Source organism: Mus caroli, unplaced genomic scaffold, assembly GCF_978045245.1.
Source record: "Mus caroli unplaced genomic scaffold, Mus_caroli_1 scaffold_19, whole genome shotgun sequence".
Taxonomy (NCBI): Eukaryota; Metazoa; Chordata; class Mammalia; order Rodentia; family Muridae; genus Mus; species Mus caroli.
Window position 1 is genome coordinate 41,617,994 of NW_028227274.1, and position 24,158 is coordinate 41,642,151.

The window sequence follows — 24,158 nt, forward strand, 5'->3', positions numbered from 1 at the left end:
TCCATACAGAGTCACAGGAAGTTCACATCTACAATGCATATTTTAACCAAAGCAATGAGAAAAGTGTTAATATATTTAAATTCATTTTTCATAAATTATACCTGCTCAAAATATAGTCAACTTCAGGAGTGAGGCGCTGTTCTTTTAAATCAACTGGAAAATCTTGCCTGCTAGACATCATCCTCTTATCCAGAATAACCCTAGGTGGTATCTTTTTTCCTACATTCCATTCAAATCTGCCAGGTTGGCTTAGGCCTGATATCCCTATAAGTAAGATATGCTTGTTCCATACACACCATGATGTTCTGCAAGTGATAGGGGGATATTATGCCCAGTGGGAACATAAGCATCACTAAAATCTAATATCTCATTATAGGATAGGAATTGAGAGACACTAATCACAGGTCTAAATAGGAAAGTGAGGGTCTAGAGAGATGGCTCAGCAGTTAAGAGTGCTTATTGATCTTACATAGGGCCTGATGGGCTCTGGTCTCAATGAGTTCTTGCATGCTCAAGGTACACACAAATTCAGACAAGTACAGACAGACAAACAGACACACACACACACACACACACACAAAACAAAACAAAAAAAACCATAAAAATATCTGGTGTCAAGATATTCAATACAACCAGAAGGAGGGCAGCCTCCTCGCAACCTGGCCTCCGTTGTAAATATTTAGTAAATGTTTATTGGGTATTCATTATGAGCTAGGTCTAGAAAAAATACCTTGCAAAATGTATATTTCATGGAGCTTCCAATATTCTGAGCAAAGACAGTTCAACCATCAGCACTTACATGGTAGAAGGTAAAAACCAATCCCTGAAAGTTGTCTTCTAACCTCTACATGCATGCTATGGCACACACGCCCACACATACCCAAAATTATTTTAATGCCAAAAATTAGAGTAGGTTTTGGAGTAAAAATTGTTTTTAAAAGACAGATAAAATACTGTAAGAAATTAGAAAGTTGGGGGGTTTAATTTAACCATGCAACATGGCCAGGAAGGCAAAAAGCTGATGCTCCACAAATGGTGGTGGTGCTCCTGTATGAGAGCGACTGCAGATCATCCCATGCTGCCGAGTTCATTGTTCCCTTACAAAACTCATGACTGAAGTCACTCCCCACGTGTAGCCTTGCTAATTCATCCAGTTGCATATTGTTCCTATGCTATCTGAGTGTCGGAAACAAATGATCATTGACACGTGTGCTTTAGTGGCTTAGAAAAATGGCTAGTATGGCGCTTGGCACATAGTCCTAATTTTGAAGGCCTGACCCACAGCATTGTGAAGTTGAAATGGGACTAAATTTTCATCCATTCTGAAGAATTTCACAGGCCATTTCCTAGCTTATCTTGTGATATTTAGCTTTCTCCTCTGAGAAACCTTTCAAGTAAGGAAAGTGATCAATCACAGTCCTTGTGTGACAAACACAAGGGGTAGCGTGCTACGCCTGCATATGGCATTTGTATGAATCCTTGTACTGACGCTGCAGGAAACAGGCCTGCAGGCTGTTGGCTTAGATAAGGAAACGTGCTTAGCCAGGGTTGTCTGACCTGCTCTCAATAGTGAGGCCTGTGGAGCTGTGATAGGCTCAGAGCAGGGCAATGTAGTCTGAGGCAAGCTGACAGTCTTCAACACTCTCAAGTATACCAAAGGAACCTAATGCTATCTAGTTTACTGAAAGTGACCTGCATGTGGAAGGGGGCTAACTTACCAAAGAATGTGAAATACGCTGCTGGCACTTGGATACAGTGATGTCAATAGGTAGGCATGGGAGAAATTATCCATTTGAATCAAATCTGTGTGTTCTTCACAATCAAATGCAGGCTGAAAGTTTGGTCTCAAAGGAAACTTATGGCCCTAGTACCTTTTTTTGCTCTTCTGTACAATACCAGGGTGAGACATAAAGCTGGATTAATTTTTATCATTATATCTCGATTGTCCCACAAAACGATTGCTTAAGAGGCTGCCTGATTAGAGCGTGGGCCACTGCTCTATATTTTGTTAGTGTTGCTTCCTGCTGGGCCTAAGCCCAGGACCTAAAGTATGCTATGCTGGTCAGGGATTCCACCACTGAATTCCATCCCAATCCCAGTCACTGTGATTGATTTACAGATTTTGCATGGGGGGTGGAAAGAGATTTCAATTACTAAAGAGTTTCCCTTGAAAACCTGAGGAGCTGAGTTTGGCTCCCTCAAACCAACATTATAAAAAAGAAGAATTGAGGTGGTCACAGGTGCCCCTCAAACCTACATTATAAAAAAGAAGAATTGAGGTGGTCACAGGTGCTCGTAATCCTAGTGCTAAGAAGAGACAGATCTTTGAGTGTGGTGGATGAAGCAAATAAATGAACTAATGCAGTAAATTGGCCTGTTTTTAAGTGCTGGCTAAAGAGGAACTAGGATGGCTAGTGAATGTATTTATAAAACCGTGCATACCAGAAAAGAGAAAAAAGTTTCTTCTCTGACATATCAGGTCAGATGTCTTAATGTCCTTTATCTATAAGGAACCACCAGCTTCTATCTTCATATGACCACATTTAGGAAATGCCATATTCAAAAATTTATTCACTGGATTTTGATGTTAATCAGTGCATAGGTGCTTTCAGGGTATCCTGAAACACGTTCATTTTGGAAAATCTAGTCGTGTTAAAATTGAAAAAGAGCCCAAACACTTCTATCTAAATGTATTTAGAGATTTTGTATAAAATCTGCAGAGTGATAACAGAGATTGTTCCTTACCACACAAGTCATTGCATTCATTATGTAAAACTAATTATAGTTCACCATAGGCTGTAGGGCTTTACACTGCTGTCAATATTTAAAGATTCAGAATGGCTGATGTCTTTAATATCACAGCATCTCTGTGGTTGTCTCTATCCTTATGAGGACACAGCACCAGCTCAAATGGGAGGATCTCAATGGGAAAGAATTTCTCAGTCCCTTAGCAGGCTACTTGCTAAATATAAATGTTTAGACAGAACAGAGGCAAGCAAGCCATAGAGGAAAGTTAGCTTGATGTTGGCAACACTGACCAGGGTGGGAACCAACCAGAAAAAGTCAGCTACTGTAGAAAACAAAGATAAAACTATTATATGAAACTATATTCTTTTCTTTTAATTTTTACACATGTTGGTATTTGATTGTATGTACGTATGAGCACCATGTATGTGTCTCATGCCCCTGGAGCTCAGAAGAAGGTGTCAGATACTCTGAAACTGGAGTAATTGACTACTGTCTTAGCCACTAACCAGATTGTCAGCCCCTCGAGACCTGTTTTCTGATTCCCAATTTTTAAGTTCTGTTGGATATTTTTTGCTTTATTCATAGGAAATGCCAAAAGGAGAAGTCTTTGTCATCTCTAAGTCATCAGGATAATGGCCCATGACCTTATCTCCGCCTGCTGACACCACATTGTAAATCCAGGATGTACCACAAAGGACAGGGTATGCATTCATTTGTGGCACCCCTGAAAGGCTGCTACAGTAAGGGAGGTTTCACCTTCTGCTTTGCTGCTGTTTGTTTGCTTTTATCATTTCGCTTTTAATTTTTAGTGATTGTATTTCTGATATTTGCTTTTGAACCTGAAAATAACAGACATTCTCTGATTTTGCACTTTTACTTTGCCAGGAATTTTAAGGAAACAACTTCATTAGTTACATCCTCTAGAAAAAAAAAAAAAAACACAACAGCCACAGGGCCATGTTATTATAAACTGTGGGCATCAAGTTTAATGTCTCCTTTTGATGATGAATTTCCCTTTGTACTTTTGTTCATTTGGACACTCTTGAAAACACTCTTAACGAGCCTTAAAATGTTCTTCATTTTCATTCTTAAATATTTGTATGGAATTTTGGTGAGGGTTAATATATTTACATAGTATCATAGAAATAGATAATGGGTTTGTAAAAAGTATAAGTTATATACTTATCTATATCTATATATAAATTTTTATATGTTGTGGTAGTTTGAATGACAAATATCCCACATACTTTTGGACATTTGAATACTTGGTCCCCAGTTTAGGGAGGCTTAGGGTTATGGCCTTGCTGGAGGAAGTATGTCACTGGAGGTGGGCTTTAAGAGTTTAAAGACATACTATTTAGATTTTCCTTTCTATGTCTGCTTCTTGTTTGTGGTTTGAGATGTGAGCCCGCAGCCCTCAGCAGTAAGCTCCGGTCACCATGACTGCCTGCTTCCATGCCTCCCCACCATGATGATGAACTCTTAGCTCCTGGAACCATAAGCCTCAAGTAGACCCCTTCCTCTATAAGGTGCATTGGTCATGGTGTTTTGTCACAGTGAGAAAAAAATGACTAACACATTTGCTAATATAAATGTGCATTTTAAAATTACTATCTTTTTTTGTTATTAGCCATGTTCATGATAGAAAAAGCTTTGGAGAGTTGAATTCTGAAGACCTGATATCAAATTGTGAAGTACTTAATATAAACAACTCAATATGGGACTATATCAAAGAAAACATAGTTTAAAGCAAGTAGACTGTTTAAAAAAGGGCCTATGTTATTGTGGTATAGCAGAGTTTGACCAAACTTCAAGGACATTTCCACATTTAGTCCTTTCCTAAGAAAAACCTTGTGAGGGAGGAATGTGTGTGTGTGTGTATGTACACATATATGTATATCTCCTGATATATATGGCTCAGTACTTGCTTAGGATATGTGGTTCCCTGAGATTGATCTCCAGCATTGACAAAATATGAAACACTCATGGTGACGTGAGTTATACCCATGGAAAGCAGGAATTGAGTTGACACAAGAGATTCCAATTTATCCATTGGACAAATTATTGGAATCAACTACCCTTGTAGGAATTTGGGTTCTCATGTGTTTAATAAAATAATTTTATGTATGAATATGGGAATATGTATAAGCACTATGAAGCTATAAGCAGTAGATATAAAACATGGCATTTATCTTTGTATTAAACATTAACCATGTAAATCACTTGGGAAACATGAGTTCCACTGCTTATAGAACAGAACCTACACTTGTTAGAACATCAGTTGCAAAAACAATTCGTCTACATTTACTCATACATTGTCTTTTGTTCATTGGTATAAATATGCATTGTCGGGGCTAAGGAGATCTGTTGGTACAGTGATGGCTTCAGAGGCATGAAGACCTGAATTTGATCACCAGAACTCATGGGAAGAGCTGCCATGTGATGAGTGCTTGTAATGCCAGTGCTGGAGAGCAGGAGAGAGATGGAACCCTGGGACTCACTCGCTAGCCAGCCTAAACAAATGTGTGGATTTCAGGTCAGTGAGAGACCTGAAAGATCACAATGAATAGCTTCCAAAGAATGACATCCAAGGGTATCTATCCTCTGGCGTCCACACATATAAACACCTAACACACACCAGCCAAACCCACATTCACGTACACATTCAAAAAAACATTTGAAACCAAATTTAATTTCTCTGAAAATCATTAGCACACTGAGATACCCATAGAAATTGATTGACACGAACTAACCAGTATCCCCCAGAGTTGCGTCTCTAGCTGCATATGTAGCAGAGGATGGCCTAGTCCACCATCAATGGGAGGAGAGGCCCTTGCTATTATGAAGATCATATGCCCCAGTACAGGGGAATGCCAGGGCCAGGAAGAAGGAGTGGGTAGGATAGGGATCAGGGCAAGGGGAGGGTATAGGGGGCTTTGAGGATAGCATATGAAATGTAAATGAAGAAAATACCTAATAAAAATGCCTTTAAAAAGAAATCAATTGACAATTATTGTTACTCACATATTATTTTTATGATGGTGACCTGGTATTCCAGTTGTTGGCTTTATCATAATTTGTATAGTGGTTACTATAGCTACAAACAATTCAAGCTTAAATGTGTGCTTACACACAAACAAACACAGACATGCACATGCCCATAAACACACAAAAGAATATGATAAAAATGATGCCAGCAAGTAAGCATGTACTCTCAGGGAGTACATCAAAGCAAGAGATGGAATCACTCTTCTCACAGTCTTCAACAGGTCCATCATCCCATGAAGAAAAAGTGACCCACTATGAGGCTCCATTGAAGCTGAGCAGCATAAATTCATAGAACAAGAGGAAGACTATTGATATAAACATGAATATCTCCTGATTGCCCCTATGCCACCATGCGTATACTTTGTGCCCTGCAGAGATGCTAAAAGTTCTATTGTGCTTTCATATGCCATACTAGAATCAGGGAGAAGACTGACCAGTGGAAAGCTGAGGGGCACAGACTGCCCTCTATTCTCACCACAGTAAATGCTAAATGGAACACATAAAAACATTTCCACAAGGCAAAATACTTAAAACATTATTTGCAAGGAGCCATATACATTTCTGTTCTGACGACAAATTAAACATGTTAAAGAACATAATTATAGAACTGAACACAACTGGCCTAGGAACTTTGGGGTCTAGTCCACACTGAGAGTTATAATAACAGAAACAACAAAGACAAAAGCAGAAGGAAGCCTTCTGCTTCAAATAGTCCTGTGGTTACTGGATCCAGGAATTTATTATCTGCTCCATAATCAGCAGTACATTTTGACAAGCCTCCTCTTGGTCATGTCCCTCATGCCAGATTTAGATGCCATGACCGTGACGTTTTGAGAACTCCTTCTTCTCCAAGTCAAAATGAACTTCTCGCCAGACTTCTCACATTTGGTTTAAATCAGAGTTAAATGCCAGCCTATCTTTTCCAAGCCAGTTGCCTCAGACTGTCTCTTCTGGATGTGTTGCAAACAAACATAAGCCCTGCTGTTTTCCCACCACTGCCCTCTACTCTCCTGTTTCCATGTTCTGCATACACACTATTTGTCCTGTCTCAAACACTTCCGTGTGAACACTCTATTCACCTGGGCTTCTATAACTGTGTGCTTGCTCTCCTATGTTTTCCCAAGATGCAGCTATAACTTACCTCCTTGGAGAACTGCTTCCTCTGTACTTTCTAGCAGTAATCAGGACCATTTACTGAATGCTGGCACTTCCCGAGAACTGTGCAATAGATTTCATAGATTTACTTAGAAAGTGAGAAAGCACAGTATAATGTACAGCCTGCAGGATGCCAGCATTCAAATCCTGGCTCCACCACAGATTATCTGTAAGCACATAGATATTTATGTTCCGGGCTTTTGTGTTCTCCCATAAATGGAGGTAAGTTGGCTAAAACCAATGTGTAAAAGCTGGTGACTTCTATGCAACATATGTGGCACGATAACAGGAATAATGCCTGCTGAAGTTGTGGTGGGGATTAACTGAAATAATTTCACAAGTATCTTTGAAGAATTCCCAGTGTGGTGTACCATAAGCACTGGTGCTGTCACACCTCACAGATGAACATGAGTGTTGTCATGCAAGAGACAGGACCACTGAGGTTAAGGAAGATTGAAAACATGTTCATATTTACTCAGCTACTATGCAACATACACAGTGGGTAGATGAAGCTGTGACCTCTGAAGCGCACGCTCTCTCTCTCTCTCTCTGGAGTCTTTGTTTTAGAACTATGAATTTTCTTGAGAGCTAAACAATGGGAGCAAGAACCAAAGTCGCTACTAACATTTATTGAGTTTTTACTGTGTGCTATGTAGAGCACTCAACACTAATCATGGGTTGTCGAACAACTCACAACTGCTTTAGCAAGCAGGGACCACCACCATCATTTTCTAGAGGGGGAAACCTTGCTTCAGACCTAGTTAAAAGCTTCTTTTTTTTAAGTGGCAGAGCAGGTCCACAAAGCCAGATTTGCTGGAATCAAATTTTGCCAAGGTGAAGTAACTACTGGTTTCTTTCATGGTTCTGAGTGTCATTTAGGACCTTGTTGGTTGTGGGTAAACCAGATAGTCTTGCCAACCTGCCAGAGATATCAAGATCAGGACCCTGTCCAACACACCACTGCCTACCTGAGTGTTTTATAGAATAAACACCTATTCAGCGTTGGACGGAGCCTTAAGTAAAGTGAAGTTGGATCTAAGTTGTGTTATGCATAACACTTACTGATAACCTTGTTTATTTTGCTACCATTATATATCTCAGATTCTCTATCTATAAATGCAAGATAATAATACTTCCTGAGCAGGAGAGATGGCTTAGAAATTAGCACTTGCTACGCTAAACCAAGTCCCAGTACTCATGTAGGGTGGTTCACGGCTGTCAGTAACCCAGTTCCAGGAGATATGACGCCCCTCTTCGAGCCTTTGAAGAAACTGAACATACATGCCATACATTCACATAAACACACACACACACACACAATGCCTCCTTCATAAACTTGTTATTGGGATTGGAGCTTTTTCTAAATTGGAGGTGAAATTTTCTACAAAAATTATTGCTAAAACAATGTAAGTATTAATGAATACCATCTAAGATTGTGATATGTCGATATTAAGGATTATATAATGTTGAACTTGTAAATAAACACATTCATTTTAGGTCACATCATTAAAACCTTTTTAAATCATCCCAGTGACTCTTCTTACCTACATCCAATATCTTCCCAAGGTGCAGGACAAATATGATAAAATCCACATACATGATGAGGAGGGAATGCCAAATGCCCTGAAAGGGCAAGTTTCTGAGAAGTCAGTGGGAGCACAGCGGTTTGGAGATAAACAGCTTCATTCTTACCCCAAGGGACTCAATCCTCAATGGATGCCTTTGTGTTGTTAAGAAGTGTGAGAAAGGCAAAGGTCTCCCAGTGAAGACAATCCTGTGTTCGCACCTCACTGGGAAACTGGATTTCAGATGTAGCAATCATTTTTGTAGAAATTTTCATCTCTGATTTAGAAAAAGTTGCAAGTTTAGAATTGATGAAAAAAGGAGAGTCAATAAGAAACAAAAACAAAAACAAAAACAAAAAAATAGCATAAAGATTGCCTGAGAAAGACACTAACACTATTATGGTACTCAATTGCCGAATCTGTCTGTCTTGCCTCTGTCTCTATCCCTCCTTTGTCTGTCTCTGTCTCTGTCTCTGTCTCTGTCTCTGTCTCTGTCTCTCTCTCTCTCTCACACACACACACACACACACACACACACACACACACAGAGAGAGAGAGAGAGAGAGGGAGAGAGAGAGAGAGACTGTGTCTATTTCTCTCTCTTTCTCTTTTTTTCTTTCTCACACCCACACAGTATGTCTGTCCATCTCTCTGTCTCTCTGTTTCTCTGTATCACACACACACACACACACACACAGAGAGAGAGAGAGAGAGAGAGAGAGAGAGAGAGAGAGAGAGAGAGAGAGAGTTGGAGGTTGTTCACTTAAAGGATTGGATTGTGCCCCCCCCCCACACACACACCACCAAATTCTTATGGGAAGTCCTAACCTAACCTTCAGTGTGACAGGATTTAGAGCCAAGTCCTTCAAGAAAGAAACCAAGGCTACAACAAAACCCATAAATTATCTTGTATGCTAAGTGAAAATAATCCATTTTAAAAGAGGAAGAATTTAAGGTTACATGGAGTTCACAATCATGAGAACCCAATGTTGTGAACTAGGGATCCCTGAAAAACACCACAGCTGTGTGTAGGATTCCCAAGGCCAATTGACTATAACAGAAGTGATTGTGGAGAGCTCAAATGTTGGAAGTCCAGAAACAAATTATCTTTAGGTCCACCTCATTGTTTAAGCTAACATTCATTCTTGTGACTATTAGGCAAATTGTTTTTAAATGCACTAATAAACAACCAGTGTCCACCAAGCAACAGCCAATAGAGGATCAAGAAACACTTGAGGCCTACTCAAAGATCCCCCTGCTTTCTACAACCTGCCTGCTTTATAATTCCACAGATGTGTTCTGATTTACTATGGAGCTTCATGCAACTCCTACCACATTGCAATGGAGTATTTGAAGAAGTGACTCGTACTGTGTTCTCCAGCCATGGCCACTCATATTTGGCTTCAGAATAAACTAGCCATTATTGTTCTTGAAGTGAGCACCTTCCAGTGTTTGGTGTTGTCATCTGATAATGTTGTTCTTATGAGGAGAGGAAACTACATCAGAGATCTGGCCGCTAGTCCATAAAGATGAGGTCACACAAGGGCTCAATGGGAAGGCTGCTATCTGCAGCCAGGCAGTCCACTATCATGATGGCATGACATTTGTTATCTCTCCCAATGGTGAGAAAACACATGTCTGCTGCTACAGCCATTCATTCTGTAGGTGCATTACTGTAGCCTGAGCAGCCCAGCACACAGCCATTGAGCAAACGACTCTCTACCCTCCTAAAATCAAGTCATATGTTCTAGTGAAGAGCTGAGAAAGACCTTCTACTTCCTTTAAGGTCCAGAAGATGCCATGGGGTCTTTGTGATTTAATACTGGAGACAAAAAGAAAACCAATTAACACACCCAAATATAACCTTCCTTTTAGTTTCTCTTTATTAGTGAGGTCTCTCTGAAGTACCTGCCTCTAGTCACCATCCTTGGACAAGAGCCATAGGAAAAATAAAAAAGCCACATAGCCAGCAATGTACTTAGCAGTAAAACAGGCTCTTTGTTAAATAGACAATACCCCCTTTTCTTCTGAAATGCAAATTATTCCTGGATCAGTGGCTTTCCCCATTGAGTATTCTTAGATAAGTCACACTTGGCAGTTTTTGGTTAAAGGGAGCAGAGGAAAGCATGGTCTGGTGTGGTGGCTGAGGTTCTATGGAGCCTTTGAAGCCTGTGAGCTCACAGCACTCCTCTTGATTCACTGACAGAGCTGATCTCTGCTCCTTTTCCAAAGTGCTCCTGGAGACACGATCTGTGTCTGGTGCTGGGAGAGGCTCTGCAATTAAGCAATAAAACGTAGCTCTCAGCTTGCCCTCAGATCCCCACACAGCTCACGGCACAAAATAAGCCAGTTGACAATGAGGACATTTCTGATGAAGGTAGACACAGAAAAGAGCATAATATGAGGGTATATGTGGCTTTAAATTGTGACTTGGAGGGAGACCAGGTTGTGGTGGGGAATTCCTCTCAGGAGAGACATGTACAGGGAAGGGACTGGCCCTGCTAACATGGGAAGGAAAACTCTGAGCAATTAATATAGAGGCCTTGAATGGGGAATTAGCTTGTTTAGTCTAAACGTCAAGATGAAGGATTAAAAAAATGGAGCAAAAAAAGGCCCCAAGAGGAGAAGGTCAAGAAAGGTCAGGGTCCATCCTCTGTTCTGGATAAGCCACTTCTGTGACTTGGGTCTGAATTCTATTTTCAAAAAGCTTGTCATCATGAACCACGCCTACAATCTGTTTTCATAAATAAATACTGGGGCATGGCCATATCTGACATTTTAAGAACTGCCTATAATTATTCTGGGGACACAAGGAGATATTTCAGGGGTGTAATACAGAGAGCCACAAATCTAAAATATTTACATTCTCACCCTTCAAAGAGCACGCATGTCTGCTGAGTGGAAGCAGTCAGTAGGCTGTGCAGTTAGTTATCCGATAAAAAGGTGGTGGTGGCTTGTACCACTGTAGTTGGTGGTAGCACAGATGTCGGGGGTGGACAGATCTAGGACATGCTATGCATGAAGGGCTGATGGAATCTGCTAGTGAATTGGTGAGGAAGAGAGGGGAAGAGAGAAAGGAGTCAAAGTATTTTGGGCTAGAACAACTGAGCAGATAGCAAAGCCATCTGTTGAGGTGGGGAGGTCTGGGGGAGGAGTGGTGCTGTAGGGAGGATGGCAGGAGGAACTCTGGGAGAACGTTCATTTCAGGCCACCTTTCCACAGTACAGTCTCTCTGTTTCTGTCATTCCGCTCCAGCACAGTGATTCCCAAAGCAACCCAAAGCGTTCATTAACCTTACTAGGTCACCACATAAAGCCCACAGAAGCCTAGGCTTTGCAGGTAGCATTTCTCTAGATGATAACCTTAAACCTGTCTGAAGTTGGGGACCAGGCTTGTCCTCAAGAGCCTAACTCATGCCTAATCAATGGCTAGTAGTAGATGCTTAAAACATGTTGGGTTTGAGCCAAAGCAATGATAAGCATTTACAGAAAACTTACTAGCATCAGACATGACGTTATTAAATTATGTTACTCTTACAAAAGTCCCGCTTGCTAGTTAATGGACAGATTTAGAAACTTGGGTATAGAGGAAGGATGCAAATGCTGACCCTGCAAGGTGAAATCTGGAGGTATAAATAGTGAAGGGGACCAGCCACTTACTAAAGGAAGTGGTGTAGCCTTTCTGTATGGGTAATGTATGCTCCCTTATGGCCACTGAGCATTGCTCTTTGTGAATGTGGTGCCACAGAGAATTGCCAGCTTTGATTTTTTTCCTGAGAGACAATATAAATCTAGTTTGTTGATTATGAAGTTTCTTAATTAAAATAAAAGCAGTGTTCTAGAGCAAATATTAAAGATCTGACCCTAGCCTTTTACTTCTACACTGCACATGTGTCTGTATGTTTATGTCCATCCATCTGTCTGTGATTGTCTGTGTACGTCTGTGTGTGCATGAGTGCCTTCTTAGCAAATATCTTTCTGATAGGAGAAAAGTGAATCAGCCTTGGTAAAAACCAGTGCATTTGGTAGAAGTCGCTGCCCTGGATGCTCAGCCAAATGTATCTTTTACTTAGGATGGGTCTCACAATAGCCAAGAATGGCAAACACACTCTAGCCATTCTTTGAGGCTGAAAATCCTACCTCATGACTGCAATGAAGCATAAGATTATATTGTCTGAGAGGTTCATGGCTGCTCATAGTTCTCCTAACACAAGAATGCCACTAACTGTCATCATTGTGCTGCCAAACAGTTGAAAACTAAGATCATTAAGTATTTCTCCTATCTTTATTTGTTTATTTGTTGTTGTTCTATTTTCAAACATTTAAATTGTGTGTGTGTGTGTGTTTGTGTTTGTGTGAGTGACAACTTTGTGAATGTTTTTCTCTCTTTCCTCGTATGTGGTGGGCTCTGGGGAATCAAACTCAGGTCACCAGGCTTGTGATGCTCTCTGGCCCATTTTTGCTTTATAAAGTTGAATTCTTGCCATTGAATTTATATAATTTTTTTGGAGGCTGGCAGTCATATTGATGACTTCCGCTTAAATTAAATATTTAATTTCATAAAACTTGGAGATTAGAAAACACCGTCACTGGCTTATTGATTCAATTTTCAACACAACAACCCCAATAGTGTAATGAAGGGAGAAATTGAGCACTTAAAATTTCTAACATCCAGTTAGGGAAATGATTGCTCAGTGCCAATTATACTCTGGATTCTATGCTCTGTTCCAGCCTACAAAGTGAATGAACCATTATTCCCACCCATCAGCACTAGCTGGCCATTGAGAGAGATAATTCATAAATAAATATATGGAGAAACATGGAGAAATATATGTAAAAATGTTGCAGGATGAGTCAGGAATTAATAATGAGTTAACAGAGGCAGAGCTGGAAGAAGTCTAGGCCTAAAAAGAGAGACGGAGAGGATTGCTCCTACATTAATGCTGACTAGAGTTGCTCTGGGTTCTAGGTGCTGCATGTAGTTTTATAAACACACAATTGTCTTAGCCGGGGAGCTGCAATCATGCTACCAGCCCTTCCTGGCTTAGCTCCAAAATCAGCTGCTGCCAGCTCCAACCTGGCCTCTCCCTTTACTCACCTCCACCAGCCCATTCCCAAGGCTCTAGAATTCACAAATAAAGGACAGACAGAAAGCTTTTTTATTTTAGAACTTACCAGCTAGGCACAATTGCTGGGCGCAGAATATCCTGCCTGGAAATGCATGCCCTCATCAATTATTATCTTCATTTCTCCTCTAGCCCTAACCTTATCAGCTATCCTGTATTAACTAGCCCCCACCAACCTCCTAGGCTCCTGCCCATAGTGGAGGCTGCAGGCCCTAGCTGCCCTGAGACCTTACATGACTGCTGCTTTCTACTCCAAAGCATGGGAGAAAACAAAAAAAGCCCTCTCTTTCCTGGCATCTGCCTTTTCCTCCTAGGACCCAGAAGTCCTACCTATACTTTCTGCCTAGCAATTGGCTCCTGGCCTTCTTCATTGACATCTAGGTGTATGAAGAAGTACATTCTAGCTGAAAGATGCTAATAGCTACAAAGTACATCACAAGAAATTATCAAACATGAGCATATAACACATTCTTACAATGATCCAATAAATTAAGTGTGCCTGTAATCTCCAGACTTAAGAAGTAGAGGCAGAAGGATCGCTTTAAGTTCAAGGCCAGTATGGTCTACATAAGAAGTTTTGGGGCCAACTAGGTTTACAAAGTATGACACCATCTCAGGAACAAAACAGAGCAATGCATAAAGCAGGGAGGGTATCATTGGTGACACTGGAGATTCTAGGATTATAACTTGAATGACTGACAGCTTGAATTCTGAAAATTCACAAAGTGAGTGAAAGACCCACCCATATTCAAATGGGAAAATCAAGAAAAAATAATTGGACATATGGAGACATGGCTTGATTATGGAGATTCATAAAACATAATAAATGGAAAAGTGTCTGTACTCAGGAAAGGTGTAGAGGTGAAATCCTACAATGGAGAATTAACAGCAGTCACAGTTACAGTCGGCAAGGACATTGACTGTAACATTTAACCTGGTATTGAGTTCTCTCCCCTAGTGCCTCTGCAGCATCGTTGTTCTTTGACTGAAATGAGGGAAGAAGGAATGATTGTGTTCACAATTAGTACATCTACACAATTAAGGTATTGACTAATATGAGACATGAGAAAATTGAACCTACTTAAATTCAAGGACTCACAATGAAAGCAGAGCTCATTTAACTTAATCTAAGTGTGTGTGTGTGTGTGTGTGTGTGTGTGTGTGTGTGTGTGTGTGTGTGTTCTGTGTGCTAACAAAAGGCACAGGGGATACTTTCCAATGAAGTCTTGTACAGACATTTATGTGGAAGTGTGATAAACTGTGAGTTTATCAGTGTGAAGAAAAGAGCAATACACCTTCTTCAATGAGTTTTATGTCAAGACTATTGACAGAGATTACCATTTGACTGCTGTGAATTAGATTAACCTCTACTAGCTAGAAATGATTACTTTTCAATATTATTTTTATATATCACAATGATTGAACTTTCAGGGAGAATAAAATATATAAAAGACATATTTCACTCATGTTGCCAATTACAGGAAAAATCATTCTTAGTAAAAATTGAAGCAAACTGTCAGGGAAGCTCCTGCTTTGGCTTTACACTGGGGCATATAAAGATCAAGACATCCTGACCAAATAGCTTAGGTTCTCTGCATACTTATCTTCTGAAGTTTTTCTTGAAGGGGCATTCATTCATAAAATGTTGTCCTATCTATAAATATTTAAAAGAAAATAACCTATTTGACATGATAGATTGCATTTATTCTTTGTTTCGGGATCTGAAATAGCATTATGAACGAGGCTTAATAAGTCTCCATAAGACAGGTGTCTGTGGGAACTCAACTCAATGGAAGGGAGACGGAGACAGGTAACTGGAAAAGAGAGTAGGAGGAGAAAAAGAGAGCAAGTACTTATTATTTGCTGTTCGATTGTCTACTGTCCAAAGAAGGCTGAACAGGGCTGAACATACTTGCCTGTAGATACTACTGAATATAAATAGCCTGGGCTTTATCCCCCCAGGTACAGCCATTGTCTCTGGATTCACCATCTGTTAACACAGGTGAGCAGCAGTGAACAAAACAACAGACATGCAGAGAGGAGGTCAGGGCAGGCAGGCAAGGAAACAGATGGATACAGAGCACTGTACTTCTTGTGTTGCAGAAGCCACTAGATTCCATCACATTTTTCAATAGGTGCTCAATAAACAAATGCATTGAAGATCTCATTGTCTTTTTTCCTCCTTTAACATAATTTACATTGTTTGTTTAAAGGAAACTGGGTATTCTGAACTAAGAGAACTCCTGTGGATGGATGCTTATTGACCATGAAAGAAACTAATCTGTCACTTACAAGTGCAGAATCCAGGAGCCAGAGGTGCACCTGTGGCAGTGGTAACTCTCTATGTACCTTTTGTCTGGTGAGGTGTACTGTAGTGAGGAGGGAGGAGATCTTCACAAATGGATGTTCCTTTCAACTCTATAGGAGGAGTAGAATGCGTGGCATTAAGAGACCACCTCGCCACCAAAATGAGTGAAGTTAGAGCCCATGTGCTCACAGGTCTAGAGGAAACCTTTGCAAAACTCTAGATCTTTCCAAAAGAAGGAGTCTATTTAAATCAGCTCAGTCAGGGATAGTATCTAGACTAAATCACACGGGCTTGGGTGAATCCTGGCTCTGACCCTCAGCCTGAGCCCAGCTGTGTGTTCCTCAGACCCAAGCTGATCATCTGTGAAGTGACCTATTACATTAAAATAATATCTAGAGTACCTGCCTGTCAGAGAAACTGTATAAACGAAGAGAGATAATTGTTGGAGACATTTAGTAACATTCTAGGCCTATGGTAAGAATTGAACATGCTAATTTATGTTGGTAGCAATTTTTTAGAATCCTCTGGTGGTAACAGACTTGTATCTGAGGTTCAGTATTACCCAATCCACAAATGCATTAATGTATTGTAATTACTTTTAATAAAGATATATTAGAAAATTTGAAAACTTTGGAGTTTACTTTAATCCAAAGGTTGTTTTTTTTTTCTGTTGTTTTGTTTTTCACATATATCAAGTAAAAATACAAATTTTAATTTGTTTATCAGTTGAAAAATCTACCTGGAATTTTTAAAACTCAAACAGAAACTTTAGCATGTGCTTTTTAACTTAGAAGGAAGCAGATTTATCTATTACAATTATTCATCATAGAAGTTACATAAAATAGGTATATTAACAAATAGCTTTATAGGTTTCAGAAAAAAATGAAGGTCTCTGATACTCCCTCTGACTACAATGCCACTAGATCAATAATGAGAGCAATGAAGTGTTGGGCTTATCAGAATGTCACCCAGTGGTTGCCAATTTTACAACTTTATCTAAATCATTAGAGAAAAGTTCATGGCAGTGTAGCAATTAAACGATTTAACTAATTTCTATCTGCAATGGAAGTCTCGGTGAGTAATTGCTAAGATGCAAATGAAATCCAATTTAAAGAGAGGTAAAAATAGCTTCTTTGAAAGTACAAATTTAATATGAGATGGAGCAAAGAAAAATATTCTGGATAACTTAAATAAGCTTTATGCCATATGTCAGAATAGGTTCCAGGTTGCAAGGAACAACCAGATATTCGAATAAACAACAATTTCCAAACATGTTTTAGTTATAGAAACATCAAATAACTCCTGGTTGGTTTTATTTGTCAGCTTGACACAAGCTAAGAAGCAATTGCAATGAAGAAATTGGCCCTATCAGATAGGCAAGTTTGTCAGGCATTTTCTCAATAGAGGGAGATGTAAGAGAAGAGCTTGCTGTGGGTAGTACCACTCCTGGGTAGGTGGTCTTAAGCAGTATAAGAAGCAGACTAATCAAGCCCTGGGGAGCAAGCTAGTAAGCATCACTCCTCCATGGTCTCTGCATTGGTTCCTGGCTCCATGATTTTGCCTGACCTGGTTTCCTTTAATGATGGATTGTGATGGAGAAATGTAAGCCAAATCAACCCTTTCCTCCCCAAATTGTTTTTGACCAATGTTTTATCACAAGAATAGAAAGCAACTAGAACAATCACAAACAAAATGCTCGATGTAATTGAGTCTAAAAATGTTAGAATTTTGTGTAATAACAACGTCACTAGAACATAGCAAAAGTCTATATGTGAATGCAAAACTAAGCCCGTGGAGGAGCAAAGGCTCCAAGTGTAATCCATGTAACGTGTATCTCACATATACTTTTAGTGTTCTTTTTGGAATTGCTGAGGATCAAGCATAAGGCTCTATAAAAGCCAGTACTATATCACTGAGATACATCTCCAGTCTTGAAAAACTAAGTTGCTATGATAAATAACTCTAATACTGGCCCACAAATCAAGAGACACTGATCCTCTATGACTTTCTGGAAAGTGTATAAACTGCTCTTTTGTTCTGGGAAAGTTCTCTCTGTCTCCTTGTACCTCCCTTCTACTTTCAGTGATAAAGATATCTAAAAATAAGGAGAGAAGCAACACATGTTACAGAAGGTCTTTTAAATGTTTAATCTGACATCTATTACTGGTGAATTACCCCAGGAAGATAATTAACAGAAAGTTTTTTTGTTGTTAATGCATTCCTATGGTGTTTTTTTTTTCAATAGGATTTAATAATGATAATAGACAAAGAAAGGAGGCTACAATGGGGGTGGGGAGAATGGAAGTAAAAGAGGAAAAGAAGAAAAATCTCCAGAATGTCTTATTGAGTAGATACTCATCCTTTACATTATTCTGTTTGAAGAGTTTTGTGGTGTACATAGTCACACGTGGAGGTAGTTTACAGTGACTCTAGCCTAGATAATGCATTCACCACACGGCTCTGTGCTTACTCTTAGGATGTGGTACTCAGGTTCAGGGAGATGAGGGCACTGTAGTAGAGAGTTTGAGAAGCATTGGATGATGTGAAGTGAAAAGGGTGGCTGTGGCTTTTCTAGATTGAATGCTCTGAGGGGATCTCTAAAGGGGAGAATATCTATACTGTGGTTTGAACAACAGAAGTGCTGTGAAAGATGAGAGAAGAAGACACCAAGTGAGCGTGGGGAAACTGAGTCTGAAGAAGAGACAAAGGACCACACAAGGACTGTATGGGCACGAGCTAGATGTGAGGAAAGGACTCCACACCGTGCCTCGTGGTGGTTAAAGTAGTTTCATGGTTAGGCCTCCTTGAAGCTGCATCTAGGCTTGTTCCATCAGAGCAGGAAGTTAAGATGTCAAGACTCTCCCAGCTTCCGCACAGAAGAACTAACGAAGTTCTGTGTCCTCAAACAGCCTCCGTTTAATTATATTATCATTTGTGTTGTGGCTTTTGCCCCTCTCCTTTTTAGCTTTCAATAGAATCATGGGAAACATATCCTGAAGGGAGATCCAGTTCACTATTTCACAGGGTAAAAGGATAACATTACCCTCATGGTTATTCTACACATCTTATAACCATTCAGAGTCACATCCTGAAAATCTATACCACAGAACTCAATCGGCTGCTCCTCCATTCGTGTCAGGTCTGACCACTCTAAAATCAACTCCGTCCTCTTTCTTTTCTCCTCTCTCATTACTTTGCTTTACTTGAAACTTAGCTAAGTTCTTTGAGAAAACAAGAACTGAAGATAAAGTTTTAATAGCAATGGGGAGATGTATGAAGTAAGTTATTAGGGCTTTGTAAATTTTGAAAAGAATTTTGTACTTTTTAACACGATTTAGGAGAGAAATTTGGACCTGGTTTATGTTTTGCACAGTACCATGTGTGTGTGTGTGTGTGTGTGTGTGTGTGTGTGTGTGTGTGTGTGTGTGTGTTGGTTTGTATAATGTTATTAGTTTTGGGGTGGGATTTTATTTGCCAGTACCAAAGACTGAACCCAGGTCCTTGCTCATAGTGATAGAGCTAATAAGAAAATAAGATACAAATGTATATTTGCTAGATTATGTGAATAATCTAGGTGAGATGGGGAAAGTGGGTGATAATTCAATTTCAGAGAAGTCCTTGAGATAAGAGTAAATAAATAGAACCCACAGATTCTTTGCTGACATGACAAGCTTCAAGGGTGTTCCCATGGTGAAAATATGAGGCATATCTACTAAGTGTATATTCTTCAGCTATAGCAGCATACATATCAATAGCAAGCCCTAAGGAAGCATGAGTGACTAAAGAGTTACAGAAGAGCATAAACAAATATTCCTTCCTTTAATATTCAGTATTGCCTCTTTCTATAATATTTTTGAAGTTATAAATTTTCAGAAAAAAATCTCATAAATCAGGGTTTTTCTACAGCAAATGCAGCAAAGAAGAACTGACAAATATATAGTTATTTGCATACAGAAACTCTGCACAGCAATGTGGTACTCCTGGTGGTAAATATCAACCTTTGTAGTAACTCCTTATACACCGATATGTAGACTTATTTTTTATTTATTTTTTTATTAGATATTTTCTTTATATACATTTCAAATGCTATCTCGAAAGTTTCCTATAACCTCCCTCTGCCCTGCTCCCCTACCCACCCACTCCCGCTTCTTGGCCCTGGCATTCCCCTGTACTGGGGCATATAAAGTTTGCAATATCAAGGGGCCTCTCTTTCCAGTGATGGCCGACTAGGCCATCTTCTGCTACATATGCAGCTAGAGACACGAGCTCTGGGGGTACTGGTTAGTTCACATTGTTAAGATTGCACAAGATTACTTTGTGGGTTCCATCATTATTCCCATCTGACTCTCAAAGAATCTAGGATACAGAAGTCAGGCCAAATGTCTGGTCACACAATCAACAGATATGGAAGCTAAAATAGAAATCTGACCCCAGTATCTTTGCCTTTGACCTCTCTACTGTTAGTTAACTTCATCTTAGCCATGACCTTAACAAGAAAAGTATGCTGCCGTCCATAAGCTAAGTATACAGCAACTTAAGAATTAAACAGCTTTCTCTCAGAGTCACAGTATTCCAGGGATTCTCAAATATTTAAATCTGGAATTTTTATCTGAAATTGAACATTCTCATCACAGGGCTGGGATGATGCAATGCTTAAGAGACTCCCGGGGCTTATTGGACGCTCTAGGTCTTTTTCTATCACCCATGACACGAAACTTAACATCCTGTAACTCCAGATCCAGGGATGCTGACATCTTTTCTGGCTTCTACAGGTACCCAAACTCACATAGGCACCCCCCAGACATGCATACACATAATTAATATAATAAAAACATTAAATCTTTAAGGAGAGAAGATTTAGAAACAGTAAAAAGGTTACATGTTCCATGTGAAAGGGAACTTTCCAACTGTGAGAATAAAGATAGATTAAGGTATAAGGATAATGAAGAAGATTTTTTAAATGGCATTATAGGCAAGAGTGTTTAGAATTCTAGTAGTTACTGACTTTTAAAAGGTCATAATCTGGATAAGTGTTATTCTATTTCAAATGCATTTTAAAGCATGAGACTAAAATACACATATCATATGGATATTTCCCAAAATAACTCATGTACATAGGAGAGGAGAAAAAAGGCTTTACAGGCAAAGTTATAAAGAAAAGAAGGAAGACCCAGATTTGTTAGGCAAGCATGAAGATCCGAGTCTGGATTCCAGCATCCACATGAAGGCCCGTTGTCAGAATTGTGGTGCTGCCTGTAACCTCTGCTGGAGGTGAATGCAGGTGGTGCTGGCCAGCCAGTTTAGCTGATATGAGGCATTTCAAGTTCAGTTAGGAACGTTGCCTCAGAAACAAAATGAACAAAGGCAGAGAGGCAACTGACACTGACAAAGGATGTGAATATATCAATTTCTGGACTCCATGGTAGTTGGTAATCCACATAGGCAAACACATCCACATGCATACCTCTCTCTCTCTCTCTCTCTCTCTCTCTCTCTCTGTCTGTCTCTGTCTCTGTCTCTGTCTCTGTCTCTGTCTCTCTCTCTCTCTGTCACACACACACACACACACACAGAGGGGCAGTGGCAATAATCAGATCAAGAAAGGTTTAAAGTTCAGTGAATACAGTGTTGGCTCTGTGCATACAGGCACACAGAGTGCTATAGGAATAGTACTTTTGAGTTTCCTCCTTTTGCATCTGAAGCCTACTATGCATAAGTTCTATATCAGTGAGAACTGCAGAGTAGTGTGAGAGTAAAACTCAGGTATAACTTGACTCCATTAAGGGATGAGTGTCACACTACTCTCTGTATTTGGGGGTGTTTCCAGAGTGGACTGACATGTGGAATTAGAGGGAAGAAGTGCTCTCTAATAGTGCCCAGATGAGAGTACAGTGTGACAGTATCATCGAGAAAGGCAGTGGTCTCTATTTGGAGGCACTAACTATTCTATTACTGCTGTTTCCAGCTGTTTCTTTGGCTTTTCAATGGGGACTCAACAGCATGGCACCTCCACACTTTAGGCACTAGACTTGGATGGCAAACACATTCACTTTCTGGATTTAGAATCAGTTCTCTGTCTCCCCATTATACAGGTACTTTTTTGCTGGACTACCCCACCTCTGTTGTGTAAGCCAATAGAGCACACATCTTCTCTTGCAATATAGTAAACTTTGACTACTATAGATCCTTGTATCCTATAATACCAAGGCGAAACTGTACTCTAATTCATGATATTTCTCTCTACAATTGAATTGTGTGTACATTTGTTAATGTTATTATAACAATTTAAATATAAGATGAAAGTGCTGGAAGGTTTCTCTTGGGGCCTTTATTCTAGACTTTCAATGTCCTTCCCACTCAGTTCCCACCGGGCTTCTTCTATGTGTGCTCATTCCTGAAGTCACTTCTTGAAATGATACCTGTCATATTTGATGAGTGCTTTTTTTCTCCGTGAGATTTAAGTATTTTTTGAAAGACTCCAACTCTAAATAAAATGTCACACTGGGCATAAAAGCCTCAATATCTTCACAGCTTTCTGATAGTGTAGATCATAAAGAGGTCAATCATAAGTGGTTTTCACTCAGCTATTTTCTTAGGGTGCAATTATGTAACAGGGTAGTCCCTAGGTCAAAGAAATGAGTCACTCTAAGCCTTTTGAAATCTACAATCAAGTACGTATCCACAGCCAGTCTGAAGATATAAACTGTTAGTACATAGCATGTGAAAATGAAGACACAGCTATTTAAAGGCATGGTGTGTATTTCTGTGATTTGTGTGTTTGTATGTGCATTTAAGACAGACAGACAGACAGGACAGGACAGGACAAACAGACAGACAGAGGCAGAAGGACAGATATAGACGTGTTCTTTAAACTGAAATTCCTTCTTAGCTGTGAGTATTATTTTTTAATTATAAACAAAAGGGGCATATTTTAGGCCTCTGGTTATAGTAGCTGTTTTGTTTGCTCCTGAGCTCCAGGTAAATCTGTAGTGCAAAGAGGAACTCAGAAAGGAGGGATACAGGATAAATAGCTTAGGTAAGAGTCTCCAAGTCACTATCTGCACTGAGTCATTCTCACTATATTACTGTTCACACTATATTACTGCATTATCTAAAATCCAGCTGAAAGTGAAATCCAATTTGTTCCAAGGACCAGCAGAATTATGGCAGCACAAAGAACTGAGAAGAACACACAGTTTAATCTGGGGAGGCCAGGAGGCTTCTTTCTTGAAAGCTAACAGTTGTATGAGGGCCTTCCCCTTCTCAGCATTCCTCCCTTCTCTGACAACCAGTCCCTTCTGCTGGATCCTGCTGATATTAGGTTGCTGTATAGCCTAAAAGCACTGTAGAGAATTAAATACAGCATCATTGCTTGCTCCAGTGCACCTTTCTGCTAGAATCCAGTATCCAAAACTGGGTCCATATTTGAATTGCAAAGTATATGGGAATCTCAAATTGAAATAGAAGAAAGGGGAGGGGTCCTTCCTTATGGAATAGAGAAAGTGTAACATGATTCCTGGGACAGGCTGAGATCAATATATTAGGCCCTTTGATTTTTAATCTAGTTTTTAATGAGTAGGAAAATATCACTAAAAAAAAGGATACCAAGAGAAGAGGGAACTCTTAGCCTAAGCAGGAAAAGGCACTCAAAAGCAAGGTTTGTTTGGATTTAATATTTAATGCCATTGAGTTGTCACTGCAGTTATATGAAACAACACAAGAAATGGCAGGGGTAGACAATTAGATAAAATTCTAATTTTATGAGCCACCAGATACCATGTAAGAACAAAAATGGGACAGAGATGTCCAGTTGCAAGCAGCTATGTGCTGTGAGGAATGTATCAAGGCTCTCTGCCTTCTGGTCACCTTGAATGAAAAGCACACAAATGAACAACAGAGCGTGCGACACACAGGGTTCTCTCTTTAGATGGGCTCCCCTCCACTTTGGGAAGCAGGAAGAGAAAGGCCAATTCTTAGGTGCCTTTCAATACAGGTGAGATAAATAGTGCACCGAACAGGGAGGCAGTGTGAATACCACAGGAATTCAGATTCCAGGACATCTGAGTAGGCTGGACTGCTCTGCCAGGGAGACAGCCATCTAATTGTGTGGTCACAGATACTGGAATAAGTGACTTGGAAGAAGCTGGTGAAGGAAAGAAGAGGTCCAACTGAGCAGGGGAGGGCAGGATGACAGAGCAGATATGCAGAC

The 24,158-nt window shown here is 39.9% G+C and overlaps 1 protein-coding gene across 4 annotated transcripts in view; it reads right to left on the reverse strand.

The window, feature by feature from the left end:
• Jakmip2 (janus kinase and microtubule interacting protein 2) overlaps positions 1-24,158 on the reverse strand; it is a 167,599-nt gene that overhangs the window by 125,710 nt on the left and 17,731 nt on the right. The window contains exon 1 of one of the 4 annotated variants that reach the window (XM_085833729.1): positions 8,496-8,602. The exons of the other annotated variants lie outside the window; for them this stretch is intronic. The gene's annotated coding sequence lies outside the window, so the exon portion shown is untranslated. Of the gene's footprint in view, positions 1-8,495; positions 8,603-24,158 lie in introns of those variants that run through there. 4 annotated transcript variants of the gene reach the window in all.